The following is a 13058-nucleotide window of genomic DNA, read 5'->3' on the forward strand; positions in this document are numbered from 1 at the left end:
CGTGCACTATCTCAGATCACAACCCTGTCTCTATGACAATTTACTTGGACAACAACATTTTCTCACATAATTTAAGTAAAAAAATAAAGTAAAATTAAATTATATTTGAAAAACAATGATAAAGAGGAGATTAATCGTGCGATGCTAAGGGAAGCATTAAAGGCAGTGGTAAAATTAAAGGAGGAGTTGATGAAATTGAAAAAAGAGCACTCAGAAACCCTGAAGGATAGCACAAAAGCTAGTATGACAAACTTAAAAAAAGAGTTGGATATAATCAATACACTGGAATTGAAAAATAAATCCTATTTATAAAACAGCAATACTACGAGGCAGGTAGATAATCACTGAAGCTTTTGTCATATAGATAGAAAATAACAGGCAGAAAGATCAATACATAAAATAGGTATTCTCTCCTCCTGAACAGTGGACTGTCGCTTGCATTTAGTTGTTACCTTTACAGCAATCCCTCATACCGAGCATGCATGTGGAGATAGTGGAAAGGAAAACTTCTTCTATAACAAGAAGAAGCCTCCAGCAGAACTGAACCTGACTTAGTGAGAGCGGCCATCTCCTGCGACCGACTGGAGGTTTGAGAAGACACACTCAGACCATGGTATAAAAGAACTGCTCTTCAGTAAAAATGTGCAATGTGGCACCTACCCTCAGGGCTGCACTGGGTAATTGCTCAAAGGACCAATCATTTTGTAATCAGGCAATGCTGTAACAACCTTTAAAGAATCTGTTCGACTTTTAATTTCCTCATTATCACAGAAAAACCCAGTGGAGGGCAATAATTTTGTTTCTTCCCCATTCACAAATTGATTATCTTGTTCATAGTGTTACTTCATCATTGCGTGATGCATTAGACAATGAAGCCCCCTTGAAATTGAAGGTAATTATTCATAGGAGGCTAGCTCCCTGGTTTAATTCAAAGCTGCATACTTTAAAGCACAATGTTAGAAAATTGGAAAGAAAATGGCGCTCTACTCACCTAGAGGATTCCTACTTAATCTGGAAAAATAGCTTACGGTTGTATAAAAAGACACTTCTCCAAGCTAGAACAGCTTATTTCTCATTATTAATAGAAGAGAACAAGAATAATCTTAGGTTTCTCTTTAGTACAGTTGCTAAACTTACACAGAGTCATAGCTCTGTTGAGCCATCCATTCCCTTAGCTCTTAGCAGTCATGACTTTATGGGATTCTTCTTAAATAAAATTGATTCTATTAAAAAGAAAATCTTTGTCATACTCCCGAAGATGATTACTTCATCCTCAGCAAGTGAGACAACATTGGAAATAACTGCAGAACCTGATCTGTGTTTGGACTGTTTTGATCCTGTGGAGCTTCCTGAGTTATCAAAAATATTAGCTTCATCTAAACCTTCAACTTGTATGTTAGACCCAATCCCAACCAAATTATTTAAGGAAGTGTTCCCTCTGATTACCAGCCCCATTTTAGATATGATTAATCTATCTTTAGTAAATGGATATGTACCACAGGCTTTTAAGTTAGCTGTAATTAAACCTTTGCTAAAGAAACCTTCGCTTGATCGAGATGACTTAATAAATTACAGACCTTTATCCAATCTTTCATTCTTATCTAAAATTCTTGAGAAAATAGTTGCTAATCAAATATGTGAGCATTTATACAGCAATGACCTGTTTGAAGAGTTTCAGCCAGGTTTCAGAGCTCATCATAGCACTGAAACAGCTCTGCTGAAAGTCACTGATATTCTTATGGCCTCAGATAATGGACTTGTGTCTGTTCTGGTTCTGTTAGATCTCAGTGCTGCATTTGATACAGTTGACAACAATATTCTCTTAAAAAGGCTGGAATATTCTGTAGGGATCAGGGGAACAGTGCTAGGCTGGTTTAAATCTTATTTGTCTGACAGATTCCAGTTTGTTCATGTAAATGATAAATCATCTTTAAACTCCAGGGTTAATTGTGGAGTACCACAGGGCTCAGTACTTGGGCCAATTCTGTTTACTATATATATGCTTCCAATAGGTCAAATTATCAGGCAACATGGGATACATTTTCATTGTTACGCTGATGATACTCAGCATTATTTATCTATAAATCCTGATGAGCCCAACCAGTTAGATAGACTACAGGCATGTCTTGAAGACATAAAAACTTGGATGACTTAAAATTTTCTGCTTCTGAATTCAGACAAGACGGAAGTTGTCATCTTTGGACTCGAGTCTTTGAAAAAGAAACTGCTTAGTCAATCACTTAACCTGGATGGCATTAAATTGACTTCTGGTAATAAAATAAAAAACATTGGTGTTATTTTTGACCAGGACATGTGTTAGGGTTTTTAATATTTTTATATTGTTTATCACTTGTGTCTGCTCTAAGTGCTTTCTTCCCCACATGCCATAGACAAAGAGATAAGAGAGAAGGGTGAGTTTTGCTTATTATCAGCAACATCTAGGGACTGGCACCAATCCTCACTCCTTTCTCTCTGCTTAAAATCAAGACACATGAACCCTAACCTTTCACACACACACACACACACACACACACACACACACACACACCTTGAACGTTGTTTGAACTGTGTGTGACCAAGCATGTATAAATAAAGAGGGAGGAGTGATAATACTTTGTAGATTTGCACTGCAAAGTGTGAGCTACCCTTGCCGCAAGTAAAACTGACTCTGTGTTGTTCCTTACCTCTGAGTTGATTAAATAATACCTATCAACATGTCATTTAAATCCCATATTAAACAACTTTCTAGGATTTCCTTCTTTCACCTCCGGGACATTGCCAAAATTAGAAATATCCTATCCAGGAGTGACGCTGAAAAACTAGTCCATACATTTGTTACTTCAAGGCTGGACTATTGTAATTCTTTACTATCAGGATGTCTACAAAATGCAGTTAAAAGCATTCAGCTGATTCAAAATGCTGCAGCAAGATTTCTGATGAAAATTAAAAAGAGAGATCATATTTCTCCTATTTTAGCTTCCCTTCATTGACTCCCTATTAAATCCAGAATATAATTTAAAATTCTCCTCCTCACATATAAAGCCCTTAATGATCTAGCTCCATCATACATCAGAGATCTGATGGTTCCATACGTTCCTAACAGGGCACTTCGTTCTCAGACTGCAGGTTTACTGGTGGTTCCTAGAGTCTCTAGAAGTAGAATGGGAGGCAGATGCTTATCAGGCTCCTCTCCTGTGGAACCAGCTCCCAGTTTTAGTCTGTGAGGCAGACACCCTGTCTACTTTTAAGGCTAGGCTTAAAACTTTACTTTTTGATAAAGCTTATAGTTAGAGTGGCTTAGGTTATCCTGAGCTTTCTCTGTAGTTATGCTGCTATACGCTTAGACTGCTGGAGGACATAATGACCACTTTCACTCTCTCTGTAACATTCTCAAACTACTCTCCAATTTTGCATTATTTGCTGTTATTTCAGCTTTTAACTTTATGTTCTCTCTCTTTTCTCTTCCCAGAAGCTACACCTGGGCTGACTCTGTATCTACCTGTGACACCTTCCTAGAGGGGGACATCATCCAAGCTTCTGCTGCCAACAACTAAATGATCACCTTCTATCAATGATACTCTTAGCCCTGTGTTTAACTTAGTGTTTAACCCTATTTTTCTCCAAGACATAGCTACTGACTGAGCTTTTACTGTGACAAACTCTATGTGCTCTCTTTCATATTCTAAACTTGAAAACTGGCTCAGAGTTTATCTGTTTTTTTTCTTCCTAGATGAAACCACTAAAGGAGCTACTTTCATTAACATTTACTTTTCCTTCCCATAGAAAGGACTCCTGGATCAGTGCTTCTGTGTTCTTTTTGTGTCTCTGCTCTGTTGTCTCAAACCTCCAGTCGGTCGTGGCAGATGGCCGCTCACACTGAGCCTGGTTCTGCTGGAGGTTTCTTCCTGTTAAAAGGGAGTTTTTCCTCTCCACTGTCGCTACATGCATGCTCAGTATGAGGGATTGCTGCAAAGTCAATGCCAGGGACTGTCCACTGTCTCTACATGCTCATCCAGTAGGAGTGAATGCTACAAGTCACTGACTGGATGCAATCTGCTGGGTTTCCTTAGTTAGAAAAACTTTTTATCCAATTTGAATAAATAACTGAATCTGACTGCACTGTTTGATAGTTAGGATTAATTGGAATGTATGTACCTGACCTGAAATCTGTATGATTCGATTGAACTGACTTTGTGAAATGCCTTGAGATGACATGTGTTGTGAATTGGCGCTATATAAATAAAACTGAATTGAACTGAATTGAATTTATTTTTCTACTTAGGATTTTAATGAAGTGTTGGCTTCCTTCAGATGTAGGAGAACAAACTGCTCTTTACACCTCTTTATGCCCAAACAGAAGAAGCACTTTCCTCAGCATTCTAAGTAAATCCTTGGTCAGCCTGCATCCAGAATCTCCATGTTAAATTTCTCCAATTTCTTTACTGGCCAATGGTTGGCAACAGTTCCCACCACTTCCATTGATGCTTTGTGTTTTAACTACATAATCACAACATCATATGATAATGATTTCACAGCAGACACATTGGTTTGTTGTCTGGGTGTATGGATGTAGGTAACACCACTAACATGCAGTTATATTTAGAAATGTCTCTACAGGAGTCTTTCACTTGGAGATGCACATGTCGCATGTCTGTTAGCAGCAGTAAATAGTCCATCCTGTTGTCCTAGGGATGAACTCTAGCAGGAAGAAGCAGTGGATTGGAGACTGAAGCTCTGTTCCCAAGACAATATCTTCAAGCATCAGTCTCTGCCTCCTGACTCCTCCTGTCAGCTTGGTCAGCAAGCTTCCTCCTCAGCATTTGGCCATTAAGATTTTCTGTCATCTTTCATGAATCATAGAAGATTATCTTTATCTCCATTGTAAAGTGAAAACTGACATTTTGGCACATGGACCCAAAAAACTCTTTATTTCTGGAGCAACAGTGGCCGTTGCAAACTGTTGTGCTGCTCTTCTTGAAACCCACGTAAAAATCCAGTAGCATCTTTTATGACATATTTATTCTCTTTTACTATTTGTCTTACCTTTTTTTGCACAATTTAAAATACTGTATTGCACCTTACCCTGGGACATTGGAGGTTTTATTTCCAAGGAGACCCCTGGTGATTCAGTCGACTAAACGGTTTTTCATATTTTCCCCGTTTTGGATGGATAACAAGTTTACGTTTTTTCTTTTTTGAAAAATGATTGGCGAAAATCAAGTCATCAGCACACCAGGAGGGCTTCTCTTTCCAAGTTAACTAAAATTGCACATTTTGTCCATAAACCTGCTGGTTTGATCTTCATAGACAGTATATGCTGATATGTTTTCTTTTATTATTATTGTAAGGTGGTCATTTTTATTCCCTTTGTGTAGAATAGCGCTTGTTAGTCAGGTGAAGGTTATTGAATCAAAAGAGCAAAGTGTATCAGGGCTGTTGATTTAATAAATATTCACATAGAAGAGAAAGCGTGTGTGTTAATTTTCTTCCAGAGTCAAAATAAGGTTAAAGTTCCCCGCCTTCGGTGAAGCGGTTGAATAAACAGTGACATTTAGTGGTTTTGGTTAATAATTACCAATTATTAATGATAAATAACTAACTGTAATTATAAAGGGCTTTGAGCCCATAATCACAACACCAGAGGACATATCTGATTTCTATTTGTAAGTAATGAATGTTTGGTTAAGAAATTATTTTTCTGAATTAGATTTTTAATTATAGTTTTTGATAAATATTAATTAATCAGTAATCATAATCCTTGCAAGTAGTGTAAGCTTGTATAACTGAGCTGAACATGGTGAGTGAACACCTAAAAGTCAAATAATGTTTGCCATAAATTTCATGACATATAGAATATAATTTAAACCGCCATATCTCCTGGTATCCAGAACCTATAGTGTTTTATTTCATCTGTTGGTATTTCTAAAGAGATTTAAAGTTCTATGAAGATTCGGAAAATTACCCCTGATGTGGATGAAACTCCTGTTCTGTTTTGCAGAAAGCCTTAAAAACTCCTCAGTATTAAGGAGGAAATGTGCCTTAGCTGAGCAGAAACTCCCTCGAGTGCTCTGCTGAGTGGCAGGAGATTATATTGTTTTTTATTTAATTACTAATTATTTTATGTGCAGTATAAAACTTTGTAAATCATCTGGTATTTTTAGTGTCTGCCTCCTGCAGTCAGGTCTTCCCAAAACTTGTCCTACTGTCTGAGAGGGAATAAATCATGGTCCATATTCAACATTATGGTTTAAGCTGCTTACATGAAATAAGGTAAGTTCCACAATTACCACCTGATGCAACATGATGATGTTACCATGATTTACCCAAGATTTCCATCTCTGTAAAGTTACCAAAACTTTATACAGATGTTAAAGTTTATACACAGTCTTTTGTGTACAGTACATGCAGTGTTCTCCTAATTCATACTTATTAAGAACTAGTTTGGGGGGTTCAGTCCACACTGTTAAAATTGAATTAATGCATGTCCATTATGCAATAGGTTTAGGTTCATCACCTAAACATTTTAAAAACAGCCCCAGTAGGAATTAGGGCTGGTTCATCAATCTTTTTATGAAATAAAGTCTTTAATAATACACAGATGAGGACATTATATGTGTGTTAGCATATTAATGACATCAACTTATTTACATCCTTTTTTTCATATGTTCTCTTTGTTCACATTAACTGTATTTTCACATTCACGTTTTTGTTAGAAGGGAAAATAAGTATGAAATTGTGGTAGAGGACTTGTCAATAAAGGGTTCCGTTTTAATTGTGAGGCACTGTGAGGTTGGTTTACCTGTTTGATAATTAACAGATTTTGTTTAGGTGACTGTGGCGGAGTAGGAAGAGTAGTTGTCTTGCAATCGGAAGGTTGTGGGTTTGATTCCAGCTTCCTCCTGCTGTATGTTGATGTGCCCCTGGGCAAGGCACTTAACCTCAAGTTGCCTACCGATCTGCGTATCAGTGTATGAATGTGTGAGCGTTAGTGAGTGTGATTGGGTGAATGTGGCTCTAGTGTAAAGTGCTTTGAGTGGTCTGTATGACTGGAAAGGCACTATATAAAATTCAGTCCATTTACCATTTAAAAACGTCGCCTGACAACATCTTCAGTCACATATTTTACAGAAAACTATGCTGGATAATGTCACCTCTGTAATGTTAAGAGTGCAAAGTTAGAAGTGACTGCATTAAACTAAATGTTTTCTATATAAATATGCTTTATCTACAAACTCTCAGTCTCTGCCTGCAGCAGGCTCTGCACAGTAATGACAGACAATAGTTTAGACAGTTTAGAAAGTGTAGTGGAAAATTTTATTCTTGTTCTGTTGGTGTGCCCTAATGTAATTATATGCGTGTAGTAAAAATTTTGATGAAGCTTTGCAGTTGCTGAACGAGTTTCTTTTCAGGAATAGTTTCACCCACTTTGTGAAGCAGAATACTCCAGTAAGGGGCCCATGCCCAGGCTTTTCTAATTTCTAACAAATACCTTTGCGCAACAAGAAAAAAACACATCCTGGAAACAACTATGTTATAAATATGGGTGTTTGAGCTCTGACTTCCTGACCAGCTTGATATTCTGTATTTTTTTGTTCTCACTTGCTGCAAGTTTCATTATACTTCTGAGTGTACTCACCCTTTGGTAATGTTCTTATTTAAAGATGATTTTATTTCAACAACAACATGGGTGCGAACGTTCAGTTTATAATGTAAAATTTGAAGTGAAGAGTAAGGTGTTACAGTCAAGTTTAAAACAAGGAAAGAGACATACATTATCAAAAGCAGGACTCCACAGAGACAGATATATGTGTGCAGCAGCCTGAATTAAACATGGACACAAATAGTCAAACAGGCATGAAATCACAGCAGTCACCAAGCTCTAACCTTTATGGGGGAAATGTCACAACTGTTAAATAAATAAGCCAAAGTTTTGTCTGAAAGTTTAACCGTTTACATCTTTCTCCACTCCCAAATAACGAGAGCTGCCCTCAGTTCAAGCTAGTCATGTAAAAAACAGCATAATTACTCATTTTATTTGTGAAATTTTTGTCTACTCAAAAATAAACTGCAAATGCAATATTTATGATAAAACAAGGTATTTTTTGTGGGTTCATCATATAATATAAATCTGTTAATCAGTGTAGATCTAAAACGTGAATGTCTCATATGTTTGCATTACTAAAAGAAAAAGATAGTTTCCTAATTTTTTAAGGTGTTGCTTTAATTTCTTTTTTAGTCTAAAAAAATTTTTGGTTTACATTCAGCAACAAGAATCGGACAATGTTGCATTTTTTTAGCCAAGTTTAAAGAGTCGGTGTCTCTACGTCTGCTCTTCAGAAAAGGTCAGTGGCTGTTTGTAATCCTAGTAACAATGAAATTAAAATGAAAGCAAAAAACATTGTGAGTGAAAGATGAATACTTTGTGGTTTGCCTGTCACTTGCTTGTGCTGACGGGTCTGACCTGGATTGAGTTTTAAATCAAATGCTCCCTACAGCATCAGTGAATTACTGCAGTCTCTTACTTGTGGATGAACATGCTGTGCTTCTGCTTGACACTGCAAGAAATCCATCCTGTTTTCCTAGGGACTAACACCAGTGGGACAGAGTTGCAGTTTTGGAGTTTTCCTCTGACATCTACTAGAATAAACAGAGAAAACATATATTTAAGAATCGATCTTGTCAAATCTGCTACTGCTTTGTTCAGTGATCCTGGCTTTGGAAAATTGTTGTAATTTAAATCCATCAATCTTTTATCACCTGTCATCCATATTCACTCCTCCAATCTGCGGACTCAGAATTGCCTCCCCAGGGACAGTAACATATATAAACTTCTCTGATCTCTGATCTATGTTGAGCGACTGAACATGATTGCGTTGTTTAATAACTGGGATCAAATTGGAATATATTGATTTTAAATCTCTGTGGGATTGGACTGAATTGACCTTTTGAGAGATTTGTGGAGAATGAGTGTTATGTGAATAAACTGAATTGAATTGAAATTTAGCTAAATATAATTCAACAACTGACCTTAAAATGTGCTCTAGGCACCTTGACAGTGGTTGTGGGTTTGATTCCATCATTCCCATTTATGCATCAGAGCACATGTCTTTAACAACACCATCAAATAACTTCTTGTTTGTTGGCATGTTTAGACTTTCCAGTTTTGATGCAATTAATTAACAGGAAGAAAATAAATATATTTTTTAATGATTTTTCCAGTAGATCATCAGTTACAGCTGTTCTAGGGGAAATTGCTGATTTCAGTCACTAGTTCTAAAATAAACATAATTTTTCTGCATCAGTCTATTCAGTTAGGTACTTCACTACACAGAAAGTGCTCTTTGTTTTTCAAACAGTATTTTTCCACTCGTGGAGCTCAAACCTCAGCTGTGGAAAAGCACAGACAGCAGCATAAACAGATGCTGGCATTTGTTTGTTTTGGACAACTGAACTCACATCTGGGAATGACATCATACCGGAGCAGAGACACTTTTAGTGGCAAGTCATAAAAAAGTGTGATTTACTAATTTTTTATCTGAATGAGGATGTTCTGAAAGGAACATGTTCGCTAAAGTATGAGTCACTGGTTTAATGAGATACATACTGTCACTTTACCAGTGTTTTACATGCACAGCAGCTATACTAAATCTGAGACTTCTGAGTCAGACCTCCAACTTCAGGGAACCTTCAGTTTAATGTTTCCAGCACGGGAATTCTGACTTCTCACAACATACAGAGCAAAAGATAAAGGTTCCACACTGATGGGCCACTTTATTAAGTAGTGAATCAGCTCTTAAGGGAAACTGGGTCCAACCCAGTACTAGTCAGATGTATGTAATAAAGTGGCCAGTAAGTAGAGCTGTTTAAAAAAAGTTTAAAAAGGGGGGATTGAAATAAACCCTCTAACCACAGTTGTTTCCTCCTGGCTGTTGGAGTGTAACTGTCTGTACTCCAACACATTAGTAACTGGCTGTAAATTTAATCTGCTTTTATCTTGTTATAGTTTAACTGCAGGTTTGTTAACTTGGCAGCGCAGATTGAATGGAGTTAATACAGGAGAGTGATGGAGAAAGCTATTATAGCCATAGGTTAGACAGAATTAAAGATTTTAATGTTTGGTTCCTTAAAATAATGTAATCTTATAACAATATTGTTTTTAACAAATTCGATATAATAAATGTAAAAGAATGAAAGAGAAGTTGAGTTTTGTCCTTTTGTCGAATGAAGAGCTGATGGTTTGTATAAGCTCAGGGCTGTAATTTCTGAAGCATCAGGAGCTTTTGTTTTTTACAGCAGAGTTTTTCCATCTATCTGCTTCTTTTAAGGCTTTTTACTTATTTGTAAAAACTCATTCTCATCTTTTAACACTAACTGGAAGAGTTTGTTTAGAGAGAAAGGACAGACCACAGCTGAAATATAACCAGGCTCTGTCTGTTATTCTCATTTTTAGATGTTTTTGTCTTTGAATCTGAGGGACACCGAAAACAGAGAAATGTTTCTTGTGTCAAATTGAAAACTATTTCAAGAGGAACTCATGTTTCTGGTTGGAAGAATTCCCATTTATTTTATTTTTTCCATGCTAGCTGTTTTTTTATTCCTTTGATAGCTCAGCTGGTACCTGCTGCAGACATCATATAAAAAATCCAGAATTAAATATAAAATATTGATCTTATTTTGCTTTTGCTTGTTCCTGCGTTTTTTTGTTTTTTTTTATATCGAAGGGATTTCATTTAATAGTTGATATGAGCCTAAACATGAGCATCATTATCACCTTTGCCCCCAGGTGACTTTGGATCAGAGTAACATGGTAAAAACATGGGTGGTAAACAGCAGTGATGAATGCTGTCTGAGGGGACTGTATGCAGCCTGGAGCCAAAGTCACCCAAAACTTAAAGCAGCGAAGAGGTAACATTCAGTGCATTTTAATTTATTTTGTTTTGACAAAAGTCTCAGTTCTGATTTATAAAAATTAGTAAAATATTCAGTATTTCTTCAACCTATTTAATTTTCTCAATGTCAGTCAGTCAGTCAGTCATTTTCTACCGCTTATTCCATAGTGTCCAATTAGTATGTAGCTCATTTCAATTAACTAAAAAACATAGAAGAGTGTATTCGGTGATTAAATTCAAAAAGTGAAACTCACATAGATTCATTTCAAACCGAGTGATAGATTCTGGCTTACAGATAATAAAAAACCCAAAATGTTTATCAGAAAATTTGAATATTGCATCAGAACAAAAACGTCTCTCAATGAAGAAATGAAGACTACTGACATGGAAGGGGACGCTCCAACAGGTCATTACTAAAGGTGCTGGCTGTTCACAGAGTGCTGTGTCCAATAATATTAATGGAAAGTTGAGTGAATGGAAAAAGGCACCAGTCAGTGTATCTTGCTTCACAACAATACAGGGGGAAAAAAAATGAAAAAGTCAGATTTTGGTGGGCATTCATTTTGAAATTCTATATCAGTTCTTGATAGATTTGCTGAGTCTGGAAGTGTTCTGATGTGAGACTGGTCTCTGAAAACAAGATGTTTTGTTTTACTAATTATGGAAATTTAGGGAAAATAAATGGACATTATCAAACTATTAACATGCAAAAGGCTAAACAAAACAGTGACGCAAATAAAAATATTATCTGTATTTAAAGGCGGAAATTAAAAATGTTTTTAGAACATAGACTAGCAGGAATGACATCAGCCAACTCGAAACAATGTATGTCAAACTTGTTGATTTTATTTTGAAATATCTTACTACCGTAATTCACCGTGTTTGCCTGCAAAAGAAAGCTGGGCCTACTTGACCGTGGAGGCCGGCTTTACAACAGTACGCAAAAACACCCAAGTGATGTGTTTCCGAGCATGCAGATGCGCTACGCAGAAGGGCTTCTAGAATAGCACTAATCCCACCCGTCCGCAAAAAACCTAGAAATCCGACCAATCCGCATCCCTGCTCCAACCACAGCGCCAACGGTCCTCAGTATCTGGAGAAAAATACAGAAATTAGCAGAAATTTTCAAATGTATTTAATGTGGAAGCGTTCAGCGAGATGAAAGGGGAAAAAATACATCACAAGATTTAAATTGTCTTATTTATTTAATTCTTTAATTTTCAAGATTCCACAACAACATTCTGAGATTGAAAACTACAATAATTAAAAAAAACATGAATCTGAGTTACATTGTAACAATTATGAGATTTAAACAAACATACCAAAGTTTAAAAGTCCAAGTTATGAGATAAAAATAAGTCATGATTATGAGTTTACAGCCAGGGTGTAAAAAAATGGTAAAAGGGAACAAAACGGCATGCCTTTAAAATGCCAGCGATTTACATTAAATATTTTGTACGTATTGTTTTTGGGGTGCTCTTGGTTTTTCACTTTTTGCTGCATTTGTGTTTAATGAGTAATTACATATAAAATCTAACATATTTATTTTATTGTCAGAGTATGATTTAATATCGCTCCAATAAGACATCAAAACACAAAATAATGACTATTTAATTTCATAATCAAGACTTTTTACATCATAACCTTAATCTTTGGATCTGTTATGACTTTATTTGCCATATTTATTACGCTGTCCCTTGTACTTGTTACTTGAAAGCAGTAAATTATTTATAAAACTGAATTATACTAACTCAATATTATGATTTGTTCTCATAATTATGTCTTTAAAAGCATTATGAACTTGTTATATAGTTAGGTAACTCTTTCTTACTAATTATTAAGATTTTGTTACTTTGTACCTATTACTTGCAACATACAATATATTTTTTTTTACTTTATATTTTCTTTCCAATGATTTACCGAACAAAATGTTAGGAGTTGAATATTACTGTCAACCTGTCACTTATGTTTAAACACTCTGACTTGTCTTAATCTAAACTATTTCATTAGAATTGTTTCTGTTGACCATGCCTACATATTACGTTATTTTGTTTTCACTAAAGGTGAATGAATAAGCTAATGGCATTTCAAAATATATCACTTGAACTACTGCGTTTACAAAGTGGTATCTGAAAGTTGCCATGGTTACCACACCATGGATTGCGCTGG

The sequence above is a fragment of the Girardinichthys multiradiatus genome, chromosome 7 (assembly GCF_021462225.1).
Source record: "Girardinichthys multiradiatus isolate DD_20200921_A chromosome 7, DD_fGirMul_XY1, whole genome shotgun sequence".
Lineage (NCBI taxonomy): Eukaryota > Metazoa > Chordata > Actinopteri > Cyprinodontiformes > Goodeidae > Girardinichthys > Girardinichthys multiradiatus.